This window comes from Mandrillus leucophaeus, unplaced genomic scaffold (assembly GCF_000951045.1).
Source record: "Mandrillus leucophaeus isolate KB7577 unplaced genomic scaffold, Mleu.le_1.0 Scaffold765, whole genome shotgun sequence".
NCBI lineage: Eukaryota > Metazoa > Chordata > Mammalia > Primates > Cercopithecidae > Mandrillus > Mandrillus leucophaeus.
In genome coordinates this window covers 29,307-41,992 of record NW_012108308.1, presented here as the reverse complement: position 1 = coordinate 41,992, position 12,686 = coordinate 29,307, and the positions used below count along the sequence as shown (strand labels likewise).

The 12,686-nt window shown below is 51.2% G+C and overlaps 1 pseudogene; it reads left to right on the top strand.

Annotated features, from left to right (window-relative positions):
- Positions 1-7,353: 7,353 nt before the first annotated feature.
- Positions 7,354-11,840, top strand: LOC105529441 (annotated as a pseudogene).
- Positions 11,841-12,686: the final 846 nt, after the last annotated feature.

The window sequence follows — 12,686 nt, the reverse complement described above, 5'->3', positions numbered from 1 at the left end:
GCCAGGATGGTCTCGATCTCCTGACCTCATGATCCACCCATCTCGGCCTCCCAAAGTGCTGGGATTACAGGCTTGAGCCACCGCGCCTGGCCTACCAAAAGTAATTTTAGTTAATTAACCTTAAAGTGCATTATTATTTGAGGGAATTTTCAGTTTCATTTTTAGTTTCAAGACAACTAAAGAGCTGTAAAACTACCCCCAAAGTAGGATTCACTGTAACAGGCAAAAGGCTCAAATGTTCAGGCATTTGTACTGAGGACAGAGGCTGCCTCCTTGCCCCCAGGGGCTGATTTGGGGTCCCGAGGGGAGCTGTCAGGACATCCCAAGAATTGAAACTTGGGACCAAAGAGAAGGGTTACTGTGGTCTCCCAGTTGTTCCCTCAAACTTTGCAGGGCAGGGCAAATTAGAGTTTGGGGTGAAAACTATAGGTACAAGTCACTTAGATGGGGACAGAGAAGACCAAAGTCTGAACAGAACTGTAGCAGCATCCTTCCATCTCATTCCTTCATCCATCCATCCATCCATCCATCCATCCATCCACCCATCCATCCACCCATCCAGTCAAATTTGTTCACCCACCACCCTATCATCCCTCCAGTCTGTCCATCCACTCAACCACCCACCCACCCATTCATCCGTCCATCCATCCATCCATCCAGTCAAATTTGTTCACCCACCACCTTGTCATCCCTCTAGTCTAACCATCCACTCAATCACCCACCCATCCATCCATCCATTCATCCAGTCAAGTTTATTCACCCACCACCCTTTCGTCCCTCCAGTCTATCCATCCACTCAACCACTCAATTACCCATCCATCCATCCATCCATCCATCCATCCATCCATTCATCCATCCATCCACTCAATCACTCATTTATCCATTTACCCATCTGTCCACTCAGTCATCCATCCATCCATCCATCCATCCATCCATCCATCCATCCATCCACTCAATCACCCATCCGTCCATCTATCCATCCATCCATCCATCCATCCATCCATCCATCCATCCATCCATCTATCCATCCATCCATCCATCCATCCATCCATCTATCCATCCATCCATCCATCCATCCATCCATCCATCCATCCATCCATCTACTCAATCACCAGTCCATCCATCCATCCATTCATCCATCCATCCATCCAATCACTCATCCACCCACCCATACATCCATCCAGTGAATACGTTTTTTTAAAGAGCAAAACAGAAGTAACAGTAAGACCCCTGGGGTAGGTAAAAACAGAGAGTTTGAGGATTTGAAAGAGGAACCACGTGACTGAAAGTGTTGAGTAAAAAGCAAAGGGAGGGAGAGCTGTTTGGGTACCCGGGTAGGGACCAGGCAGTGCTGGACCTTATGGGGCCCGAAGTCTGGGTCTGGGGCCTGAGGCCAAGCTGGTAGTGAGGTGGAGGTGAAAAGGAAGGCAGAAGCCACAGGAAGCCCAGACCCTGAGGTCTCTGCAGTAGCCTTGGTGCCACCACCAATGACCCAGCAGCCGTGGCAGAGGCAGGAGCTGGGACTGGGAGAAGAGGGTTGGGTTTGGAATCTGCAGACCTGGGTGTGTGTTGGGCTCTGCTTCTAATTGTCTGTATGACCTTCCCAGGCCTCAGTCTTCTCATCGACAAAATGGACATAATCTTTCTATCTCCTGGTTTGCTGGGAGAAGCAAATGATGTAATGGTTGGGAGATGCACAGGTGAGGTTATGAGAAGCCAAAGAAATCCAGGTACACCTGAAGCAGCAGGTGCAGGGAGAGGGCGGAGAATGTGGGCAACTTGCCTAAGTGGCCAGAAGGCAGAGGTGGAGTGTGCCCAGGCTCTCAGGCTGCCTGGGGGCTCTAGCTGTGGGGCTGGAGCCTTCTGATAGCAAAAGATGGGCAGACAATTGTATTCAAAAGGGAAACTCTATACTTAACCCCACTTGCTCAGGGGAATGAGTGGGGAGTTTCATAACAGAAACCTTCTAAAAGGTTTCCATCCGTCCCTCTGCCCCTGCAGGTGGGAGCCACCACCTATAACTGTACAACCTGGATCCAGCTAGTAACCTCATCACAAAGTGAGGACAGCTGGGTGGCTGGGGGGTAAAGTAGAAAACATTCTTCTCTCCCCCAACCCTTGATTTGTTCCAGAAAAGTATTTAAGGCTGATGTAAAGTACCTGGCACACAGCAAGTGCTAATTCATCCAACAACATTCTCCAGAGGCCCTGAGTGGTCAGCCCTGTGCCCTCCCACCCGCCTTGGCCTGGCAGAGGCCCCGTTGCTCCTTTCCCCTGGGACTCAGTGGGTTTTGAGGAAAGTAGGAGCAGCGACTCGGGAGGAGAAGGCTGGGGCACCAGGCCCTGGCAGCTGCCCCCAGGATAATCTCTTAGAGATCTGAGCTGGGCCGGGACGCACTCAAGCGTGTGCTGGATTCGGGAGCATCCTGGAATCTGTGATGACTGTTTCTTTCCATCTACTCATGGCCTTTGCAAGCATTTGCTGAGCACAGGTTCTGGCTTCCCTAAGTGTGGAGGCCTGGCTGGGGGCCCTCGGGCCTCTGATTGGACTGAACACCTGGCTCACTAAGCTCAGGACTGGGGAGAGAGGGGTGGGTGAGGGTGGGAGGTGTTGTCCCAGACAGACAGGCAGACAGACAGACAGAGCTAAGATAGCCCCCAAGCTTAGTCACCGTTTCAACTTTTCACATCTGAACCCAAGACAGCAGATGTCAAACTCAGGCCCTGCCCAGACTCCCACACCCCGCTCCCCTCTCTGGGCCCCTCTCCATCCCCCACCCCTGCCTGGAGTTTATGGATGACTCCCAACCTTGCCCTGACACTGTGGGATCCTCACTTCCTGTGTTTATCTTGGAAAGGGATGGGGCTCTCTCCTCTCACCCACCCTGTCGTCTGACAGACCCACCCCACGCAGGTTACAGCATGTACTCATGTGTGCACCACGAGTGTGTGTTTGTGCACATGGGCACGAGGGTGAACCAGGGCACGTGTGTGGGGCCAGGAAGCCTTGCTGTCCTTCTGGGGTCTATGGTGTTTGCGGGCTCTCACTCGTGTGGGTGCCTGAGTGTGTGTAGGGGGCATCACAGATGTTGGGCTCCTACCAGGTGTACCCTCAGCACCGCCCCTTTCTGTCCTCACTGCATCCCCATTAGAGATGGCCCCATTTTGCTGGGGAGGGAGATGAGGCTCATTGTGATGAGGTCATTGAAGCAGAGTCAGAGAGCTGCTGAGTGGGTGGAGGAGAGTCTACACAAGACATTCTTTTTCTTTTTTTTTTTTTTTTTTGAGACAGGGTTCCACTAACACCCAGGCTGGAGTGCAGTGGCATGATCTCAGCTCACTGCAACATCTGCCTCCCGGGTTCAAGCGATCCTCCCACCTCAGCCTCTCAAGTAGCTGGGATTACAGGTGTGAGTCACCATGCCCGGCTAATTTTGTATTTTTTGTAGGGATAGGGTTTCGCCATGTTACCCACACTGGTCTCGAACTCCTTGACTCAAGCCGTATGCCTGTCTCGGCCTCCCAAAGTGCTGGGATTGTAGGGGTGAGCCACTGGGCCCAGCACCCTTTCTTTTTCTTAATAGTTGTGTTATTTCTTCTCGATTAGAAAAATTAAAAGTACAAAGAAGAAAATGAAAATCACCCATAACTCTACTAGAGATAGCAGTTGTGAACATTTTTGTACATATGCTCCCAGACTTTCTTCATGCATACAAATACACAACTCATTTACTTAAAAAAATGGAATCATATACGGAATCCGTCTTTTCTTCCCTCCTTCCCTCTCTCCCCTCTTCCCTCCTCACTCCCTCCTTCCTTTCTCCCTCCCTCCTTTCTTCCTTCTTTCCCTTTCTTCCTTCCTTCCTTCCTTCCTTCTTTCATTCTTTCCCTCCCTCCTTCCTATTTTTCTTTTTCACTTTTTATTATAGAAAAACTCAGCTATACAAAAGTTTAAAGAATAGTGTAAAGAACCCCCAACAGACGTTTTAAAACCTCCTCTCTTCTCTTCATCATATGAGTAAATAAACACTCGTGCCATGACTTCTGTCCACCTATGAAACTCTGACCGTCAGCCGTGTAGACCATGGGAGTCCCGGGGCATCGGTTTGTGATTTGTCTTGTTAAGGGCACGCAAGCTGCGCAGCTGTTTCTTCCCTTTCCATCCCCAGCTCCCCCAGACTCCACCAGCTGGTTAGAAACACTCATTTCTGGTCTCCTGAGCACAGGAAGGGGCTGGCACAGGGTTTGGGGTGGTTAGTTTGGGGGCACTGCCTGTCAGAAGTCGCTGTCCTTGTCCCTGATTGCTTCCTCGGAAGGCATCCTTCAAAGGAGAATGACCTAGAGCAAGGGGCACGGAGGCTACGAAAGACCCTGCTCCTGGAGCCGTGTGGCCCCCTCCCAGACCAGCGTTTACAGTTCACCATCCACCACCCATCTTCCGCCTGCAACACAGGAGGCGGTCCAAGTCCCTCCCCCTGGGAACACTGGTGGTCGCTCTGCAGACCAAGAGAAGGTCAGAGGGGTCTGTGGGTGGGGGCTGTGCAGAGAAAGCCCCCTCCCTCCCAGGCATCTCCCCTGGTGGCATCCCAGTCCCCACAGTGGCTCACCCTGTGGGGAGCTCTGGCTTTCTTCCCTCTGGGATGAATCCCTGTCTTCCCCACCTGGAAGGAAATCTGCTCAGGGAGTGAACAGATGAATTCAGCCTTAAGTGTCACTGCCTGATGACCAGTTCTATGTCCTCCCCCGTAGCGCTCACATGTGACATACAGGAGAGTCCCAAAGGTGAGCAAGGCTCCTGGGGACTCAGGTAGTCAGAGAGGCACGGTGTACAAGCAGACCGTGTCCGGGCTGCAGCTGAGATACACTCAGCCTCAGTCTCCTCATCTGCAAAATGGAAATAACCCTTGCCTTGCCTTATTGGGTAGCTGTGAGGATTAAATAAAGTCATATGTGGAAAATGCTTTGCTCCTGGGAAGAGCTAAACATCATTTGCTGTTATTATCAGAAGAGCTGATGCCTGGGTCCAGAGCAGTGAGTTGGTGGCAGAGCTAGCCCCATCTATCCAGAGGGCGCAAGGAACGCATCCTCATGGGGCCTTCATATAATCATTAAATCATTCAATAATCTATAAATGATAATAATTACAATTTAATTATCAACTATCTAATTGATAGGAAAATGTTAATTAAATCACCTATAATCACTACAAAAAATGATTATGAAGTGTGCCAAGTACATTAGGAAAACGGAGGGCTGGGTTGGAGAATGGATTGGGTCACCAGTCGGAGGCTCTTGGAGGAGGCATCATTCAATCCGAAACCTGAAGGCCGAGGAGGTCTCCGGAGGGTGCAGAGGAGAGCGTTTGGGCAGTGTGGGCAGTGTGTGCAGAGGCCCTGGGGTGGAGGGAGATGAGCTTGCTGAGTTTCAAGGAACAGAAGGAAGCCTGAGTGGCTGGAGTAGAGTGGGCAAGGCAGAGTCCCCAGGGGTGGTGCTGGAGGGGCTCTGGGGTCATTTGTCATCACCCTGTCTGACTTTAGGCTCTGTCAAGGCCCTCTTCCCGGCATGCCAGCCCATTGCCCCTCGAAACAGGGCTCTCCGTTTCCTTTTGCCTCCCCCAGTACTTCATCTGAGGCTTTGCGCCAGGGCCTCTGGAAGCCCTAGACCCATGGGTGGGCAGGAGCCTTCTGGCCTTCTCCAGACATCCCAGCCCTGACTTTGCCTTGACCACAATGTGCAGTGGGCCCAGGGCCAGGCCAGGGCTGGGGGAGGCCGGTTTCCCTCTTGCTTTCATCTGCAGGCAAGATCTCTTTCATCGTATCTGTTGTTTTTAGGCCATGTGTTGTGCTGTGGACAGTGAATGAGAGCTCAGGAACACACGCCTATAAATCTGCACAGAATGAAAGAAAGGTCCAAGAATCAGGGCGCCTGATGCCCCACGGGCCCTCCCCCTTCCCCTGTCCATCTGAGGACTCCCTGGGGTCTGATGTCAGGAGACAAGCTAGGAAAACTAAGGAACAGGGGTGGGTGGCAGAGAGATGAGACCTGGAAGGGAGCCTGGAAATATCAAACCCAGCACAAGACGACTGGGGGACTCAGCACATTCGGCCAGAGCTAGACCAGAACCAGGGTCTCTGACGACGTTTCGTGAAGGACCTGAGCACCTCCTGGATGCGGGTCCTGGAAGGAAATGAACAATCACTGTGAGAAATGCCCCGACGTGGGATGGCCACCTGACAGAGCAGATCTAGGAACTCTGGGCCAGCTGGGTGACCTCGGGCAAGTCGAAACTCCCTGAGCTTTTCTTCTTTCTCCTCTGCAAAATGTTTCTGCCAGTGATGTTGGGAGGTTCTGAAATCACATGAAACCACCTATGTTGAGGGGCTCCTGGAGCTGTTGTATCTGTGCAAGCCTCTGAATCCTGTTTTTAAATTATTTGATATTTTTTTAACCAGTCAGGCATGGGACTTCATCCTTGTAGGTACATCTCATTTCTGTCTAGCCTGAGTTAAAGGTGGAGGACTGGGAAACAGACTAACTCACATGACATAGAGCAAACAGTTCAGCATGAATCCTGCATCTGGTATCTCCTCCTATGCCTGCACAGATGGGCAGCTTACCACCAAACAAGGCTGCCGTTTTCTATGGTGAAATAGCACTGATGGGTTATAAAGTACCTCCCACACCAAGCTGCAGTCGGCTCTCACTCCTGACGCCGCTAGACCTGCAATAATCCTGGTTACTTACCCATTTTCATGGTGATCCTTCTAGAATCCTCCAGCCTTGCATGTTTCCCTGCCAGCTCCCAGAACCCAGGCTGACTCTAGTTTCTGAAACCTTTCTCATCTCTCTTGAGTTTTCTACAATGAGCATGTGCTGCTTTTTCTATTTTTCAAATAGATTAGATTATTTGTGACAACCAATCAATACAGAATGTAAGAAAAGGAAGTGAAAGTCTCCCTATTTTTCTCTCTCCAAACCTGGCTCCATGCAAGGCCCGCGGCACCTTCCTCCCGGCTTTTCTCTCCCTTCGGTTATGTATTGTTTGGAAGCACAGAATAGCCCCGAGAATGCAGCAGCCAGCACGGGGGAGGGGTTGAGAGCACAGGCACTGGAGCCTGCCTGTGGCCGGGACTTGAATCCTTACCCTGAACTTCAGTCTGCTCATCTGTAAAATGGGGTCATTAGGGTACCTGCCGCACAGGGTCATTAGGAGGATCGAGTGAGTCCATGCACACAAAGCACTCAGACCGGTGCTGGGCGCACAGGAGCCAGTATAGGTGTTTTGCTTTGTTTGTTTAATTAAAAACAAATGGCACCACACGTACATTTCATTCTGTAGATTGCATGTTCATCATGGACGGCTCTCCGTGGGAGCTCAGGTAGGCCTATCTCATCTTACCAACAGCTTTGGAGCTGTTGCGTGACCACACTCATGCTTTATCCACGTTTAAGATCAGGAAAAGTCACTTTTAAGACAGGACCCAAGGTGGGGTCCTTAGGCAGCCTTTGGCTGCTGTTGGTATCATTTCGTCCCAAGAAAATCCTTTGGTTCTCTCCTCGGTGGCCCATGGCGGCCCTGAGCCGACCAGGCCAGCTCCAGGAAGTGGGAACCAAGCCCTGACCAAGAAGACAGCTGGGCCCAAGCAGGGTTTGTCCCCAGGGAGAGGGTGGGGACAGATGAGAAGTGACCAGGCTCCTCCTGGTGTGGCCAGAACCCCTCAGAGAGCATTCATGTGGGCAGGGCTAGTCAGAGAAGGCTTCCTGGAGGAGGCAGGGTCTGAGTGAGGTCTTGAAGAGTAGGACAGAGCTGAACAGACAGAAGTGGGCTGGGAGAGAGGCACTTGTGGCAAAGACAAAGCTATTTGGGCTGGTGAGGAGTTAGGGTGTCTGGAGCCAAAGGGCCACATAAGGGAAAAGGGGGAGGACCTTGAACACCAGGATACATGTGGATTTGCCCTGCCAGCAGCGGGGAGCCGCAGAAAGTTCTGGATGATAACACTCCGTGTGACCCTGAGAAGGCTCGAAGCCTCTCCAGGCCTCAGCTGCCTGTGGGTGCTGGAATAGACCCGAGGGAGGCAGAGGGGACTACTTAGGTGCCGGAATTTGGGATCAGGCCCTGCTTCCTCTAATCAAGGGGACCCAGAAGCATGGGGGCAGTCCCAGAGGTCAGTCTCTGCCTTCAGATCCCCACTCCACAGAATTCAACGTTTCCTTTCCTTTTAACTTGCCGGCTTTCCAGGGAAATCTGATTTTGCAAACATGTTTTCTTAGCCAGGGGAAATGAGCACCATGCAAACAACGAAGATGGCTGTGTGTGATAAGGCGTGTGGCTGCTCCAGCACGGTCTGGAGGGAGAAGAGGGACTGGTCGCTGCCGGCTGCCTTAGGTGGAGAGAGAACATCAGGCCTCAGAATGTCTGAGCTGGAGGGGGCCTTGGGAAGTGTCTAGCCCTCAGATGGGAAAGTAGAGGCCCAGACAGGGAAGGGGCTTGCCAAGCCAGGACAGAGGGCCTGAGTCTGCTGGGGCTCATGCCCCACACTCAGCTGGAGGGCTGCGGTGGGACTCCCTTTCTTTCTGTAGCAGGCTGGGCCGGCTGAACCCATGCTGGGATTCCCAGTCTGGCTGATGGTGGCCCTGCTGGGTCCTTTCTGGTGGGGATTCACAGAGGTAGGGAGGAGCTGGGTACTTGAGGTTGAGAATGAGGGAGATGAGGGTGATGGGGGCAAAAGGTATGTCCCCTGCCCCACCTTGTTTTTGAGTCTTGATGAGAAAAGGACAGGGAAAGATGCAACCCAAGCCATTGTCATGGAGACCATGCAAGACCCGGGGCTCTGGAAGGTCTGCCTTAGGGCCCACGTGATAGTTTGCAAACTGGAGTTGGCCTAAGCCCACGGCTTGACCACCTCCACGGCGATGTGGCAAACGTGGTGCCTCCCTCACCATGGCAAACGTGGCACCTGGAAGCTTCGGGTGACCAAGGTGGAGGGTGGCCACACCTGGTGCGGCATTTTTGCGGGAGCGTCTGTGGCCGATGCAGTCACCAGGCATCTCACCAAGAAGTGAAGAAAACTCCTAGCCGGGGGTTGGGCACCACTTGGGGGGCGCTGGGAGTAACTGGCCTTCCACCTGGGGCTGGGGAGGGGTGTTTGGAGGGAATGAGGTCTAAGAAACTTCTTCATCTGGATAGTAACATAAGTGTGACGTGGGTACCTACAGGCTGGTGAGGAATTCCAGTGAGTTGCCTGCCATCCTCCTGCACTCTGCAGCAGGGCCAGAGGCTCCAAGTCTGCTGGGAGGCCCCTCCATTCAGGAAGAACACACCTCCTTTGCCCCCTGGAACGGTGTTGGGAGTTTTCACAACCTGAGGGGGTTGGTGTTGGTTCCATTTTCGAGATAAGGAAACCGAATCTCCTAGGCTGCTGTGCAAGTGGCCTTGCGTGTGACTTTCCTTTCTTCCCAACAAGGTTGCGCTTTCTCTGGAAGCTGTTAATGGTGGAATTTTTGATGTTGCAACAGACTAAAAGCAAAGGATGTTGCTGGGCTATTTGTGCTCCTGGGGGCACCCACAGCTTCAGCTGAGCATCAGGAAAGAGTACCAGCTTCCTTTGCAGCCCCCCATTCCACCCCCATCAGTGACTGTGGGAACCAGGGATGTGGGGTGTTTTCCTACATGATTTCATCTTCCTGAGGACCATTCCACACAGAACAGGCTGCCCCCAGGGAGGCCCAGTCACTTCCCATCCCCGCTGTTCTTGGGCAGTAAGATGCCAAAGTCAGTTCAGTCAACATCTCGCACATGAGACTGGCATGACTGTAACATTCTGACCTGACTTAACCCTGGAAAGTGAACCAGGCACTTCCCTCTTCCCAGCCATTGTTCTTTCTAATCCTCTTTGGGCAACCTCTCTGAACCTCAGTTTTCCCTGCTGTAAAATGGGGATTCATAGAGCCAATACCTCATAGGCCTGTTATCTTTCTCCATGGCCTGACATTGTCACTGAACAGACTCAGAGACAGAGGTTCAGCTGGGCGTGGTGGCTCACACCTGTAATCCCAGCACTTTGGGAGGCTGAGGCAGGTGGATCATATGAGATCAGGAGTTCAAGACCAGCCTGGCTGACATGGGAAGACCCCATCTCTACTAAAAATACAAAAAATTAGGTGGGTGCAGTGGCTCGTACCTGTAGTCCTAGCTACTCAGGAGGCTGAGGCAGGAGAATTGCTTGAACCCAGGAGGTGGAGATCATATCACTGCATTCAAGTCTGGGTGACAGAGCAAGACTTGATCTCAAAAAAAAAAAAAAAAAAGAGGTGAAGGTTCACTTGCTTCCTATCTTATGAGCTCCCACTCAAGTCCCCCGTGGGCTTCTCATCCAAGCCAGGACCACCAGCAGCCCACGAGAGACCATGCAGCTCTCTGGACCTGGATCCTGATACCTTTACTTACCCGATTACTTACCATGACCTCAGAAAAGTCCCGTAGCCTCTAAGTGCCTCAGTTTCCACATGAGTAGAATGGGGACAGTAATAGTACCCACCTCATAGGATGAAATGAAACTCAGCCCAGGGCCTAGTTTTCAATCGCTACATAGTACATGGCAACCATGAGTGCAGCTGGGAAGCACAGTGAATATGGGGAATGGAAAGTGTTTCATCCCCGGGGAGGCCACATCAATCTCACTTTATTAGATCATAAGTGCTTTTAACAAGGCAAACAGCAGAAGGCAGGCAGCCCGCCAGCCAGGGCCAACAACCCAAGTCCAGTTCTCCAAGACCCTGGACATCAAAACAACAACGCAAAAGGCCGAACATCAAAGAATGAACAGCAAGTCCAAACATTTCACTGTGCTCTTATCTTAATTAAAGCAAGTCATACTCAGAGTTTTGGATGACACAAGTTGAAAAGCAGGGTCTGGTTTTATTAGCTTTTGCTGACACCCACAGAGAAGTTTGTGACTTGCCCAAGGTCGCCCAGCACCCTGGGGCCAGAGTTGGGGTCCAAAACCAGACCTCAGCTGCTGGAGCCGGTGCGCCTTTCATAACCTCCCTGCCCCCACCCTAACCTGAGCTATAGGGACCCAGGGTGGTCATTTCAAGGGAGAAGTCTCCGTTCGTTCATGCAGCTATACATTAAACGTGTTTATTGAAGGCCTTCTGCTTTCTAGGCACTGTTCTAGGCTCTGGGGATGCAGCAATGAACAAGACAATCTAAAGGGGTGGGGAAAGCAGACATCAGTACATAATTATGTAGATAATCATAGTCACACATTACATAATGATGTTTTGGTCAACTCTGGATTGTGTATATGACCGTGGTCCTATAAGATTATAATGGTGTGTTCACTTTGCAGACACCGCCACCGTCGGGAGCCGTGTACTATCAGCCACGGTCAACCCCACCGTGTTCGTTGAGGAGATAAGTTTCCAAAGACAGCAGAAAACTTTCGTGCTGTGAGCACTGGAGAGAAAGGATTTGGTTATAAGGGTTCCCGCTTTCACAGAATTATTCCAGGGTTTATGTGTCGGGGTGGTGACTTCACACGCCATAATGGCACCGGTGGCAAGTCCATCCACCGGGAGAAATTCGATGACGAGAATTTCATTCTGAAACATACAGGCCCTGGCATCTTGTCCATGGCAAATGCTGGACCCAACACAAACAGTTTCCAGTTTTTCATCTGCACTGCCAAGACAGAGTGTTTGGATGGCAAACCCGTCGTCTTTGGCAAGGTGAAAGAAGGCATGAATGTTATGGGGGCCATGGAGTGCTTTGGGTCCAGGAATGCAAGACCAGCAAGAAAATCACCATTGCTGACTGTGGACAACTCCAACAAATTTGACTTGTGTTTTATCTTCACCACCAGACCATTCCTTCTGTAGCTCGAGAGCACCCTCCACCCCATTTGCTCGCAGTATCCTAGAAACTTTGTGCTCTCGCTTAGTCCCCTTTGGGTTCCATGTTTTCCTTTTCCCTTCTATGCTTAGCTGGATTGCAGAGTTAAGTTTATGATTATGAAATTAAAACTAAATGACAAAAAAAAAGATTGTAATGGTGCTGAAAAATTCCTATCATCTAGTGACGCCCTATCAATGCAACTCATTACCTTTTCCATATTTAGATGCACAAATACTTACCATTGTGTTACAGTTGCCTACAGTATTCTACACAATAACATGCAATACAGGTTTGTAGTCCGGGAACAGTAGGCTAAGCCATAGAGACCAGGAGTGTGGTATGGTGTACCATCTAGGTTTGTGTAAATGCACTCTATGAAGTTTGCACAATGACAAAATTGCCTGGGGATGCATTTCTCAGAACGTATCCCCATCATTACATGAGGCATGGCTGTATTTTGTTGCAATGGTAAATGCCATTTATTATGTCCCTTCTCTCTGAATCTAGCCTTGACTGACAGATTTCAATGGAAGTGTTTGCTGTAATGCTTTCCAGGCCCAAAGCTACTTTCCGTTCTCCTGGGATGCTCATGTCTGAAACCCAGCTGCCATGGTACGAAGAAGCCCAAGCTGCCCCGTCGAGAGAACCAGGTGGGGAGAAACCAGTCAAGTCAGTCATCACCGTGGAGGGCAATCCCCCAGCCCCCGTCAGCCAGCCCTGGCTGCCACCTACACCACGGGGAGGGGAGCGAGATCAGCTGGCTCTGCCCAGCCCTGCCCGAATTGCAAAT